Raw genomic sequence first — 14,661 nt, 5'->3', positions numbered from 1 at the left:
CAATGTAGATTGTGATAAACAGCTTTACATAGTTCTAGCAAAATAAACTGAACTTCAACTATGACAACTGGACTGAAGCGGTTTTGTTCAGTGTAATGTGAAATTACTACTAATTTGAGGCGTCACCCTATTCAAGGAAAATAGTTTTTAATTAATTTACTTATTTTGCTAACAAAATTTCACATTCATAAATGTAAATTTACTAATCAAATTTTAAGGTGTTGATGGCTGAATTATGCTTATATATTAGCAGTGTCAGAGACTCTCTAAATAAGAAAGCCCTACACACTTTAAAACTTTATGAATTCTACAATGTATTTAATTATTACATATAAATATTCTGTATTTGTATTTGATTTATACTTACCCTCTGGCATGTATATTTTTGTGCAGTTAAAATTTCTTCCACAGTCCAAAGACATGCGCTATAGGTGAACTGAATAAACTAAATTGTCAATAGTGTGTGTAAATGTTAGCGTGTATGGGTGTTTCCCAGACACTTAGTTGCAGCTTTAAGGGCATCCGCTTTGCAAAACATATGCTGGATAAGTTGGCGGTTCATTCCGCTGTAGCGACCCTGATGAATAAAGGGACTAAGCCGAGAGAAGGACAATGAATGAGTGAATGACTACGAACCTACTGTACACGTTTCATGTTTGGGCAATGGATAAACAGACACTGTCACGTGTTATTAATGTACTTTACCTACATTATTTGAACGAATATGAGGTCCACATATCAATTTTTTGAATTTCAAAATGATAGCTTCTGAGTCGTAATTGTCCCTCGGTTGTGTCCGTAGAAAGTCTTCCTGCTTGCTGTTGTGACATCATGGTCGAGCAGGTTTGAACCGTTGTATGAAACTCATGCTGTGGAAATTGTACACATTCAAAGCGAACATTTCTGCTGTCTGAAGCGATAAAAGCCAGAGGCAGCCTGACGTTCTTCGACGTCAGCATCGAAGGGGTAAGTAGTTTTAAATGCCATGAGGTGGATTTTGTGCTCTTTGGAGTGTGAAGTTAATCTATATATTCAGGTTATATGTGTATAATCTGCTTGTAGACTTGCATACCATTAAAACAATTGGACATGGGAAATGGCTTGAGGAAACAACTAGGGGTCATAAAAGAAGGGATGAAAAGAGAGTGGTAAAAGAGCCTGAGGTGTCTCAGGAAACAGATGTCAGAGGTGGAATTTGGGGTTAGGGGAGGGATCTTGTGTAATGTATGGAGAACAAAGGAAAATAATTGTTGTCAAAGTGTATTTAAAGAGGCCAGGAGATTAGAGAGGCAGAATTTTTCAGACAGAGATGCTACTGGGGGTCTCCTGAAAGTTCTCCTTTGTTGTCGACAATAAAGTATATTCTTCTGATATTCATAACCTCCAGACTGAGTTTGATTGAGTAAGAGAAAAACCAAGAAAACCACTACATTTGGCGTCCCTCTGGGTGGGCTGGAAAGGAGCAGGGCTGGTGTTGCTGTGCATGCTGGACTGGAGAGAAAACACAAATATGTGGCCACAATAAAAAACGGTAAGCGATTTTATGCTTAATAGTTTGTGTTTTTTCTGCCAGGACCTGCCTGTACAGGTAAATACACTTGAACTGTTTCTCCAGCTTTAAAGAATTAAAAGTAAATGTAAAAAAGATATTAAAGAAAAAAGGGGTTTTGAATAACAGAAGAAAAAGAATTTGCATGCAAATGATCTGTGTTTTCCTAAGAGGGCCTTGATGGATAGGATAAACATTAACTAGTAACTGTTACTCAGATTTGGGAAATTATTAATGATATAAGCATTTATAAGTTTTAAGAGAGAGTCTTTAATGTGTGGTGACAGTTAAGAGATTAAAGCAGAGTAAGGTATGCAAATGATCTGTGTTTTCCTAAGTGGGCCTTGATGGATAGGATAAACAATCACTAGTAACTGTTACCCAGATTTGGGAAATTAATAATGATGTAAGATATGCATAGAGCATTTATAAGTTTTAAGAGAGAGTCCTTAATGTGTGGTAACAGTTAAGAGATTAAAGCAGATTAAAGTAGAGAGATGCGCGCAAAGACCTACGATACCGCTTTGTTTGAGGAGATAAACAAAGGGCTGCATGGGTAGGCGAAAGCCTGTGGTTACCGCTCTAAGGTTAGAGGGCTGCTCGGACAGGTCACTCAAGAGGAGTGTAGTGTAGAGTATTTATTTAATTGAAGTGTTTGTGTATTTGCTGCTTCAGATTGTGGCAAAATAGTCCACATTGGTGGGCAGAGAAGACTGCCTTCCTCCTCCTTGAATGGAATGAGGATGGGGGGATGCAGCTCCTATTACACTGAGTGGAGGAGAGGAGTGAATGAGAAGAGGAAAAGTAATAAGATTAGAAGTGTGAATGTGTTTAAAAGTATGTTTTCAATAAGAAGTAGGTTAAAATAATGATTATAGTATATTATAATATAAAAGGAGGGCTGCATATGTGTGGTGTGATTTAAAGAACAATAGGAATAGTGATTGATGCAGTTTAAGAGAAGAGATTATAATATAAAGGAGGAGTCTCCTATATCAAAACTAATGGAACATGTTGCATTTGAAAGACACAGAGTAAAAAGCAGAAGAATATACTAGTTACACATTTTTCTGAAATTATCTTTGTGTTTTAAGTTTGAATATGTTAAAAAAGAACAATAGGCAGAGTGAACTTAAATTCCTGACATAGCAATGAGTGAAAGACAGTCTGCTCCAGGATGGGGGTAAGGGAGAGATTTATGGTGTCTATGTGTGAACAATAGATTGCCTATTTACAGCACTAGGGAAACAGAGAAGAGGAGAGTAAAAGAGAGGAGATCAAACTATAGATAAAATAATGACATAGACTTTAACATAATTTGGATAGAATATAAGTTATTAATGAATAGATAAATTATAAAGTAGTATAGTAAGAAAAATGAAATGAGGAAATACTAATAATAGAGTTATATTATATAGAAAAGAGTTTGAAACTTTACTTATGAAAAAGAATAAATGAAGTCATAGTGATCAATATATATAGAGATAAAGGAAGTATAGAGTAAAAGAATGTATTAATAAACAAATAGATTTACTAAATAAGTATGAATGAACAAATTATAAGTTAGTTCTTTGATTGAGAATAAAATAGAAAAAGAAAACTTGAAAATGAATATTGATTAATTGAAGATTTAATTATAAAATGTGTAACAAAATAAGTTTTAAAATGTATAAGAAAACTTAAGAGCTAAAAACTTAAATTACAGAAAGGAAAAAGAATAAAATAGAAATAGGAAAAAATAAGTCCACTGTTTCATAGATAAAATTAGATGTTTAAAATATGCTTACAATATAGGCACATTGAACAGATAAGATAAAAAGAAAAAAGCAGTAACAATTTAAAGAAATAATTGACTTTAGAGAATTTGATTGGATTTAAGGGAAAAAAAATGTTTTGTCATCTTTCTCAAAGTCAGCTATGTCATTTGTTTGTAGTAAAGTACAGTGATTCAGATGAAAATCATAGAAGCTAGGTAAATGTTAAAGAATGCATTAGAGTGAGTTAAAAAAATAATTTTAAAGTTTAAGCAGTAAGAAGCTAAATTGATAAGTAAACATTGCAATTCAAAAATGAAAAATGCTTTTATTAAATAAATATGTGAGTTTAAGTAATAATATGAACCCTGAGGTATAGCAGTAATGATTTTGAACTGTTATACCAGATATTGGGCCACCATGTAGTATTGTTGAATTAAATCAGGTATGGAAAAACAGATATGGAAATAAAAATGCAATACTAAAATATGTGACAGAGAAAATAAAAGATAAGATAATGACAAATGGCAAACAGAAGAAACATTTGATGTAAGCAGTGAAAAAATAGAAACTGAGTATAGAAAATGTTACAATGTAAAAATGAGTGGTTAGTAAAGGAACACTAGCATAGATGAGGAGAAATGTAAAGTAAAGCATAATCTGAAGCTAAAGAAATTATTTAGAAGAACACTGAAGAAATAGAAAATTAAACATTTACATATGATAAAATGATTGTGAATTAGAGAAAAATAAACTGTTAAACCGTAAAGAGGAGAAAATAGATGAGAGGAGTCTTCATTTGATGAAAAAAAAATGGGAAAGAAGGAAATATTTTATAGGTTATGAGTTAAATTCCATATATTAATTAAGAGGACAAAGGGATGGACTTTGGGGGACTGTGGTCTCTTATCTACTAGACATCTCTGAGTGCACTGGCAAATGGAAAAGGTGTTTGAAAAACACAATGGACAAACTGTTGGCTGTGGACATTTGTGAAAGCAGTGAGGCAGGCACTGCATGCCCAGGAATTACTGAGGACTGGAAAGGCTACTTATGTTCAGAGACACTAAAAAGAGGCAAACAAGCTAATGATGAACTGATCAAAGAGAAAAAGCGCTCCACCAGAACTTTACAACAGCTCAATGAAAGAAGCCAGCACTAAGAAAGAAGGGGGAAACACTGTGCCCTGATATGGACACCACAGAAAAGACTACACCAATCTATGAACCAGTTGTCTTCTCAGGGTGTGAGGAGGGGGAGTCTGGCAGTCCATCTCAAAGCAGTCGACCTATAGTCCAAATTGAGTACAATGTGACCACTCAGAGGGCAAAAATAAGAGCAAAAGTGTAGCTACCCATTCTTGTATCAAATCAGACTCCTGTCAATTTGATAAAAAGAAAAGTATCATGTAAACTGTAAGAAAAGTCTTAGATGATAATGTACAATGAAACTTTAAATGTGTAAAGTTAAAATGATAAATTATGAAGAATGTTAAATTATTTTGGTTCATTTTCATAGATTAACTCATAGAGATTATTGAACATAAGAGGATAAATTATAATGCATGGTGGTGATAAAAAAGATAATAAAAAAAAGTTTTTGATAACTAAAAAAATATTTTGGGTTAGAAGTTGATGGAGTTCAGTATTTAAGTTAAAATTAGGCAAAACTTATTTTGAGTAATCTAAACCAAGATTTGGGAGAAAAATTATGTCAGAGATTAAAACAGAAAAGTGATTTAAAGAAGAGATAGAAACACAAAAAAGTGAAATGAACTCACAGTACTGAATAGGTCAAAAAGTAACAATTCTAAATTTACTAAAAGAATATGTGAAAAAGAAAAGTGTTTAAAATAAAAAAACAGAAAACATTGTTTTACATATGTGAAGAAATAATTAAAAGCAAAAAAGAATTAAGGACTAAAGGAGAAAATCAGATCAGCTAGAGAGGAACCTATAAAGAAATCCAGTGATTTTTCAGTCAACTTGTAGAAAATTACAACAAAAGTTTATGAATAACCAGTTTGATGTGAGAACAGGAAGGAATTAGGAGTTGAAAATGCTGAAAAGTGAAAAATGTTAATTAATAGAAAATGCAAAATAAGAAATAGCTCAGAAATAAGAAATTACTTAGGTGTCAAATTTTAATAATGATTAACAGTTCAGGACATTAAGGGAAAACAAAATTAGCCAGCATAGGGAGGATTAATTAAAATTTAACCAGATGCAGGTCTGTTATATGCTGGAATAGGCATTATTGAAACTTTTGAGAACATAGCAATAATAGAAACACTTGGATATGTTATGGCATTTCTAATTAAAGTCAATTTCAATTCGGTTGTGATTGTGTAGGTGGCGAATAAAATAGATTCTATTTTAATTTGATTTGAATTTAATTTTTTATGATGGCATTAGTCAAAACAGGCAAAAGTAGATGTGGTAAAATTTATGATTTAAGAACAGTCAGTGATAGAGAAATTCTTAGCAGAGGTTCCTAACACGCACTGTACTTAAATTTGTTAGTTTGGATGCCAAAAATGTTAAAGTAGTTAATTGATTTCTGTTTAGGTAATTATCAGAGGAGGGTAGACACTTGGTTACACTTAAAGTAAATAGGCTGTTATACATACATTAGAATGCATAAAAGGATTTAGAATATTTCGCGATGGATATTGTAATGTGTAGGATTTAGTTATCTGCAAGTACATCTAGCTCAAGCTAAGTAAAAGACAGAAATAAAACTTTTTAGGGATGAGGGGTTTAGTGTTAACAAGATTCTGTATGTATTCTAGATGCAATAATAACTGTTAAGCTGATAAATAAGAAATTGATTTTACATGAATGAAAATAGGGTAGCAGGTCTAACAATAGTATAGAGTCACAACCTTAATTAGATTATAGTACAAATAAACAACGTACTAGTCTTTATGATTATGTGTAGCATCAAAGGGAAGAAAAAAAAATAGGTATGATTTTTGTAATAGGAAGTACAGATTGTTGATACAACAGCATTTCTAGATTATGTCATTGGTGATGTACATGGATTGAATCAAGAGTGAAATGATAAGGAAAATTAAGCAGCAAGCAAAATGATTTGAAAAAATGATCGCCTTTTTGAATGCAGTGATTAGTGATTTGTTGTCCACATGTGACATTTGTGCAAAGTAGAATGTGAGTAAAAGATCAGCAATAGGCTTAAGGGGATATTCAAGAACTTCATAGTGGATGTTGTGAAATGATTAAATTAACTTAGGGCAAAAGATACAAGTTTTTGGGCATGGCAGTTGTGGTAGATGAGTGAAGGTAATTCCATTAGCAGAGCAGGGAAGAAGGAACAGTTATTACATTTAAGACAAGAGAAGTCTCAGATTTGCAATACCTTCAGAAATAAGTTTAATGTGTCTGCATTTAAAAATAAATTAGAGTTATTAAAGTCAATTAAAGTGAATAAAGGTAATTAAGTAGATAAATAAGTGGATATGTGATTCAGTGAATAGATGAGTAAATGTATTGATAAAGTATTGGAAATTGGAAAAAAAAAATTAAGCAATTACACATAATTGTAAGGAATGATTGAAACAGCTAAAGATGATTCATCAAGGTCTAGTTTAACAAGATGTGTTAAAATAATATACCTTTTGCATTAATAAGTGATTGCATGAAAACTGACAGAAACAAACAACTAACATTGCATGAAGTATTATTGGGTCGACCCTTGCATGTAATCTCGCAAATAACTTCGCATATAACCGTTTGGAATGTTTGGAGAACATTTCTAATGTATTGGAAAGAAGTTTGGTCTTTTATGAGAAAACTAACTGCCATGTGCAAAGCAATATCTGTACAGGAAACCAGAAAGGACCAGAAGCAGAAGATTAATTCGGTGATCGAGTATATCTGAGGTGTTCTGGAGAAAGTGGAGTGAAGTCAGGAGAAATGGATCTTATGCCAAGGTTACCAAAGGGGATGCCATCAACTGGGTACCATCGGAGACACTGCACAAGGGTGCCAAAGGAAAAAACTCCAGCAAGAGAAAGTTAACGGGAAACAGAGGAGGCAGAAAATCCCAAAGCTCAAACCAACGAATTGCAAAGTGTGGCAGAAGCAGTTCATCAGAACAGTTAAAAGAGTAATTCTGATTATATACCTGAGTGAGAAATACTGAAGGTGCCACAAATTCAAGTGATGATAATCACCACAACTTCAGGTTATAGACTCTCAACATAAAGTCTTTAGCAACACTTTTTAAGGCTAGAACGAAACAGAATGCTCGCAAGTATGTGCCAGATTTAGGTTCAAAAAGATGAACTAGTGCTAAAAATTTTTATAGTTTAGATAAAGAAGAGGATGATGAAGAGGATCCATGCCTTGGGTGTTAAGTGCTAGTAACCTCTACCCCAAAACGGCGGCTCTCTACGATACGCAAAGTATCTGGGCTGAAGATCAACATACTCTACGGATTATGTTTGTGGATGTTAGATTAGAATAGTGTGTTGTGACCATATATTGAGAGATTGGGTTATGTTATGTTTATTTTTTATTTTAATATTTTAATTTTATTTTTTACTGTGTGTTAAATAACCATGACCCCCAGAAGCAAAGTATAACCACCTGTATGCTTAAAACAATACCTTTTATGATAACAACAAAATAGAATCGAGTCTTTTACTGTGTTCTCGTCAATAGTGGGCGCAGAAGTTTGGCTCGATTTTATTCCAAAGTGCAATTACATGATTTGGTCATTTGTAATAATACTGTGACATATATTTGTCATTAGGTAGTATAACTGAGGGCTAGGTCATGGAGTTGCACTATGGGCCAAAAGCAAGATTATTAAGACTTAAAGTCTTAAGAGGAGGGATTATATGAGGTGGATTTTGTGCTCTTTGGAGTGTGAAGTTAATCTATATATTCAGGTTATATGTGTATAATCTGCTTGTAGACTTGCATACCATTAAAACAATTGGACATGGGAAATGGCTTGAGGAAACAACTAGGGGTCATAAAAGAAGGGATGAAAAGAGAGTGGTAAAAGAGCCTGAGGTGTCTCAGGAAACAGATGTCAGAGGTGGAATTTGGGGTTAGGGGAGGGATCTTGTGTAATGTATGGAGAACAAAGGAAAATAATTGTTGTCAAAGTGTATTTAAAGAGGCCAGGAGATTAGGGAGGCAGAATTTTTCAGACAGAGATGCTACTGGGGGTCTCCTGAAAGTTCTCCTTTGTTGTCGACAATAAAGTATATTCTTCTGATATTCATAACCTCCAGACTGAGTTTGATTGAGTAAGAGAAAAACCAAGAAAACCACTACAGCCACTGGTTTATTGATTAGCTCATCTGCTTACGTTAATTGACATACTGCATGCTTGCTCATGGTCTAAAGCAGGGGTCTCAAACTCAATTTACCTGGGGGCCGCAGGAGGCAAAGTCTGGGTGAGGCTGGGATAAGGGATTTCACAAAAAAAAAAGTCCTCAAATGTCATTATTAACAGTTTTAATTATTTCTTCTGAACATGAAGTGTCCTGAACATTAATAGAACATTGAGTGAAGATTATGAACAGTTCTTCTGAACATGGCATCTTTTGCCTACTTCTTGCTGCCAGAGACTTGACAGCACTTCTTCTCACAAATCTGAACCACATTTGGCTTTAGAGCGGAAGCAGTTGAGACCCTCAGTATGGCTTGAAGATGATCATAATTAAGTCTAGACCTGTACTTTGACTTATTGAAGTTCAAGGTGGAGAATAACTTCTCACACACTCAAAACTCCCATTCCCTCACTTAAAGAAAGGCGTATATATGTATAAATAAAACACCCCCACCCCACTCCAGTCACATCAATCTGTACCAGTCTGTATCTACCTATAATATATATAAGATGCAGGCTGTAGCTAGGTAGGTGGCAGGCTGCAGATAGGTAGCTAAGTGGCAGGCAGGGGCGGGAACAGCTTACCTTGGTTCTGGCCGGGGCGAGTTCCCTCCTAACACTTCCCGCCCGTCACAGCGTCTAACAAAGGGGCGGGGTGCGTGGTGACGTAACCGGCATCCCCGCCCCTTTGTTTACACGGCGGGCGGGGAATGCCAGTGACCGCTGTGTACGGATAGAATCAGCGGAGCGGGGAGCGCTCTCTCTCCCCGCTCCGCTGATTCTGTCAGGCCCCGTTTACACTAGTGCGTTTTAGTTTTAAAACGGCGTTTTAGAATGAAAACAATCCGCGTCCACACTCGCGTTTTACCCAGCGTTTCTGAACTGCTCTCCGTCCACACCAAAACGCTGAAAACGCACATCACGTGACCACACAAACACACTTTGGCAAGCGCTGCAGCCTGTCTACCCAGATGAGAGCTCTGCTAGTCGGACTTCTTATCAAGTATCTCCCGCTGGATCTATTCTCACTATATTTATTAAACGTGATATTTCGTTCATCTTGTTGTCTTTATCTAACGACACATTCCCTGACTTTGGTCATTGGAATCTATTACTTGTTCTCAGGTAACGTGCTTTGGCTGAGCACAAAGATAAGTTAATGATTAATGTAACCACGTAGCCTATTCTGTATATTGACTGATCGCTAGCCTTTATTTCCTATAATGTATAAACTTATTGTATGTTATACTTTTATAATGGCCATTATAGATTATTAAAATTGATATTCAGCAAAAGAGCGGGTATGTTTTCGATTTTCACTGAAATTGAAAAGAGGCAGTTGTTATCGGCTCCGTTTTGTTATAAATATCCACACAGTGAAGATGACGCTCATATATGCAGCACGACGCCTCAACATTTCTGCTGCCTGTTTAGTTGTTAATATTAAAATAAAAATAGGCAGTTCCTTATATCAAGTTTACATTTTATTGTTGAGAAAGTGAAACAGTGTAGCCAGAGTGATGTGAATGAAGTTATAAAGTACACTGTTCCCTGTGAAGATTTACGCGTGTCCTCGGTATGTTTTCCATATCAAACTGAGAAGAAGAGATGCAGCCTTGATCAAACCTGCGAAGTCTGAACTTACACGGAGAAGATTCAGTACTGAACTGTGTGTGGGCTACTTAATATTGAGGAAAAGCCCCAATCAGAGAGGCGAATGTCTGCAGCCCCGCCTCCGTTTTCAGATGTCTCCGTCTTTCCCCATCCACACTGAGACGGAGCAGCAGCGTTTCAGAATGAAAACGGCCTCTCCAGCGTTTTCGAAACGATCCGTTTTCAGCGCTCGAGAACTCCGGCGTAGTGTGGACGGATTCTGTCAGTGTACTGCGGTCGGCGCGGGCCACAAAATATTGCACTGAGGGCCGCAAATGGCCCGCGGGCCGCGAGTTTGAGACCCCTGGTCTAAAGAAACGGAAAGTCTTTATTTTCTTCAAATAAGTCTTTTTTTTTATAAGATATTTAAATATTTAAAAATATTTCTTCTTGAGAGGTCCAATATATTTAGAGTTCAATTCACCTTTATTTGTATAGCGCTTTTACAATGTAGATTGTGTCAAAGCAGCTTCACAAAAAAGGTCATAGTAAATTGGAACAGTGTAGTTCAGTTTTTAGTGTTTAAGTTCAGTTCAGTTTAGCTCAGTTCAGTGTGGTTTAATGTTAACTACTGAGAGTCAAAACACTAAAGAGCAAATTCATCGATGCGCAGCTCTACCGATCCCAAACCATGCAAGCTAGAGGTGACAGCAGAGAGGGAAAAAAACTTCACCGATAGGAGAGTGAAGAAAAAAAACCTTGAGAGAAACCAGACTCAGTTGGGCAAGACCATTTTAATTTCTCTGCTGGCCAAACGTCTTGTGCAGGGCTGCAGTCTCAGCAGCGGAGGCTGGAAGCTGGCCTTGGCGAAGACTCGTCTGTCCCTGGAGCGTCACAGGAATCAGTCTCATGCTCTCCACTCCTCCATGACCACCACAGCAGCTGCTCAGGATACAGCCTGATCTAGGATATGGAAGCCTTGGGATCATCTCGTCGCTGGTCTTGGATCAAATCAGTGGAGCTGCATTGTCTGAGGGCCTCGGGATGAGTATACCTAGGTAAAAATGGAGAATAAAGAGAATAACTAGCGTAGCTGCTGTTCATAGTGTATATAAACAGGATGCAGAAACCTGTGTGGGAACCCGCTAAGTGATGCGCTGAGTGTATGCTTTACTAAACAGACAGGTCTTTAATCTAGTTTTGAACTGCGAGAGTGTGTCTGAGCCTCGGACGTTATCAGGAAGGCTATTCTAGAGTTTAGGAGCCATAAATGAGAAGGCTCGACCTCCTTTACTCGACTTTGCCATTCAACGTACTACCAGAAGCCCTGAGTTTTGAGATATTAAAGAGCGGGCTGGATTGTACTGATGTTGGTTAGATAAACAGGAGCTAGATTATTTAAAGCTATTATTTAAAGGTGAGAAGTAATATTTTAAATTCAATACGAAACTCAAGAGGCAGCCAGTGTAAGGAGGATAAAATTGGGGTGATGTAATATTTTCTACACCTGGTAAGAACTCTGGCAGCTGGATGAGATGGATAGCATACTTCGTAACTTAGCGAAATTTCTCAGATGAAAGAAATTAGTTTTTGTGACGTGGAATATATGATTTTCAAAAGTTAAATTGCTGTCTAATGTGACACCCAGATCTTTTATAGTAGCGCTGACGCTAACTTTATATCCCTCTAATTGTAGATTGAGTTGCGAGATCTTTTGTGTTCAGGATTTTGGCCCAATAAGTAATAATTCTGTTTTGTCGGAGTTTAAGAGAAGAAAATTGTTGGTCATCCAGTCTTTAACATCTCTAATACACTCAGTTAGCTTAGACAGTTCAGACATCTCATCAGGTTTAGTTGAAATATATAATTGACTATCATCTGCATAGCAGTGAAAGCTGATCCCATGTCTTCTAATAATGTCTCCCAGTGGTAGCATGTAAATTGTAAACAGCAAAGGGCCTAAAACTAATCCTTGAGGCACCCCATACTTTACTGGGCTGACTTGTGAAGGTTGTCCAATAATATTAATAATATTAATTAATATTGTGGTCAATGGTGTCAAATGCCGCACTAAGATTGAGTAGAACTAACAGCGAGATGCACCCTTGTTCAGCAGCTAGGAGTAGATCATTGGTTATTTTTACTAATGCGGTTTCTGTACTGTGATGAGCTCTGAAACCTGATTGAAACACGTCAAAAACATTGTTTGTCTGCAGAAAGGAGCATAATTGGGTAGAAACAATTTTTTATAGTATTTTAGACACAAATGGAAGATTTGAAATAGGCCTATAGTTAGCTAAGTTGCTGGGGTCCAGTTGCGGTTTCTTAATAATAGGCTTAATAACAGCTAGCTTGTAAGAGTTTGGAACATGGCCTAAAGATAAAGAAGAGTTGATAATGTTAAGAAGAGGTTCTCCTATAGCAGGTAGCAGCTCTTTCAGTAATTTTGTTGGAATTGAGTCCAGCATACACGTAGCTGGTTTAGAGCTATTGATAATTTTATCTAGCTCTTCTTGTTCTATGATTTTGAAGCAGTGTAGGTTATTATTATGATTCAGTGAAATACATACAGGATTTGGGGTATGACGCGGTACAGAAAGTTAAACATCTCCTATTTTCTGTCTAAAGCCTTCTATTTTATCACTGAAAAAATTCATGAAGTCATCACTAATAATTTGCGGTGGAACATTTTGTTCCAAAGATGACCGATTATTTGCTAATTTAGCGATGATGTTAAATAAGAATCTAGGAATGTTATGATTATTTTCTATCAGTTATTATTCTTTCAGCCCTGGCAGATTTTAGAGCCCTCCTATAGCTGGACATACTGTCTTTGTACGCAATTCTAAAGACATCTAAATGAGTTTTTTTCCATTTACGTTCCAGGGCATGGGTTGCTGTTTTGAGAGCGCCAGTATGACTATTATACCATGGTGTAGTTTTATTCTCTCTAGCCTTTTTAATTTGATGGGTGCCACAGTATTTAGGGTGCTAGTAAAGATGGCATCCATACTGCTGGTTACTATATCAAGGTCATTTGCGTTTGCGAGTGCATTTCGAAATAGAGAAAAATCAGGTAAGTAATTTAGAAATTCCTCTTTGGTGGATGGAACGACAGTTCTACTAGGGCGATATATCAGAGCTGATCTGCTAATTTCAGGTAAACAGCTTATATAGTAAGAGGTAGTAGTCTGTAATATCATCACTTTGTGGTATAATGTCTACATCAATGACCTCAATTCCATAAGACAGAATTAGATGTAATGTATGCTTTAAGCGATGGGTTGGACCAACAAAGTTTTGCTTTATCCCAAGTGAGTGTATTAAATCCATAAACGCGAGCCCTAATGTATGTGCAGTTTAGACGTACAAATTTTGCACGATCAGTCTTCTCAGTTAGAGCCAGTCATTTTTGGAACACACTTCCGATTGATTTAAGGGGTGTTACAAATTATTCTACTTTTAAATGCAAGTTAAAGAAATGGCTAAAAGCAAAACAAGTTTGTAATCATGTGTAATACTTTTGTCTAATATTTTTAGAAATTCTTATTATATCAGATCCATATTTGGCCGCCTCAGCCAGCTAAAATCTTGAATGTAGTGGGACTTCACTACAGTCCTTTTTAAAAGATATATTTAATAAAAAAAAGTATTTATTCCTTCTCGAGAGGTTGTATGTAAAGAGTGAGGTAAAGTTGGTTTTATTTTCTCACATTTAGACTCTCTTTGATCATATAATTTCATGAAAGTATTCTTTGCACATTATAAATATAGGAATCATATTAGCGTCCAATGAATGTCAAAGTATATCATTGTTGACAGTCAAATAGACAGTGCTCAATGTTGTGTTCAAGTAGGCATGGGCAGGTATAAGATTCTGATGGTATGATAACTTTGGATGAAAATATCACAGTATTTTGCCCAAATATTTTGGAACAGTAAACATGTAAGGCTAAATAAATTATTGACTTCTGCTGTCATCATTTGTTTAAAAAAATACAGATTTTTTTACAATTTAAAACATTATCTTTTCTGCTGGAAATATTGTTGTTCTTAAAAAAAAACATAATAAAAAAATCGTACACATACCTAGGAATGGTATTGCTACGGTAAAGCTGGCTGCTTGACCACTGCTTATTTTAATAAATAACTGTTTAGTGTTTCTATTTTTAGTGTCAGTTTATATCATAGTTAATTGAAAGAGGTTTTTCAAGGGTCTCTAGTTATATATTAAATTTGTCAATTCAGTTTATGCTCATGTGTGTGGTGCTTTTCATAATAATTATAGTTTCAAAGCAGCTGAAAAGGTGCACATTATTGACTGAGGTAAAGTTGGTTTAATGTTCGCACATTCTTGATTGTTGGTGGTTTTCCCAGTTGGGAAAAGGTAAATGCGTT

At 35.8% G+C, this 14,661-nt stretch overlaps 1 long non-coding RNA gene across 1 annotated transcript in view; it reads right to left on the bottom strand.

Moving 5' to 3' along the window:
* Positions 1-11,038: 11,038 nt before the first annotated feature.
* Positions 11,039-14,661, bottom strand: part of LOC137487685 (uncharacterized) — a 6,985-nt gene continuing 3,362 nt past the window's right edge. The window contains exon 2 of the long non-coding RNA XR_011010648.2: positions 11,039-11,317. This is a non-coding gene — a long non-coding RNA (uncharacterized lncRNA). The remainder of the gene's footprint in view (positions 11,318-14,661) is intronic.

Source organism: Danio rerio, chromosome 15 (genome assembly GCF_049306965.1).
Source record: "Danio rerio strain Tuebingen ecotype United States chromosome 15, GRCz12tu, whole genome shotgun sequence".
Lineage (NCBI taxonomy): Eukaryota > Metazoa > Chordata > Actinopteri > Cypriniformes > Danionidae > Danio > Danio rerio.
This window is presented reverse-complemented; position numbering and strand designations above follow the sequence as displayed.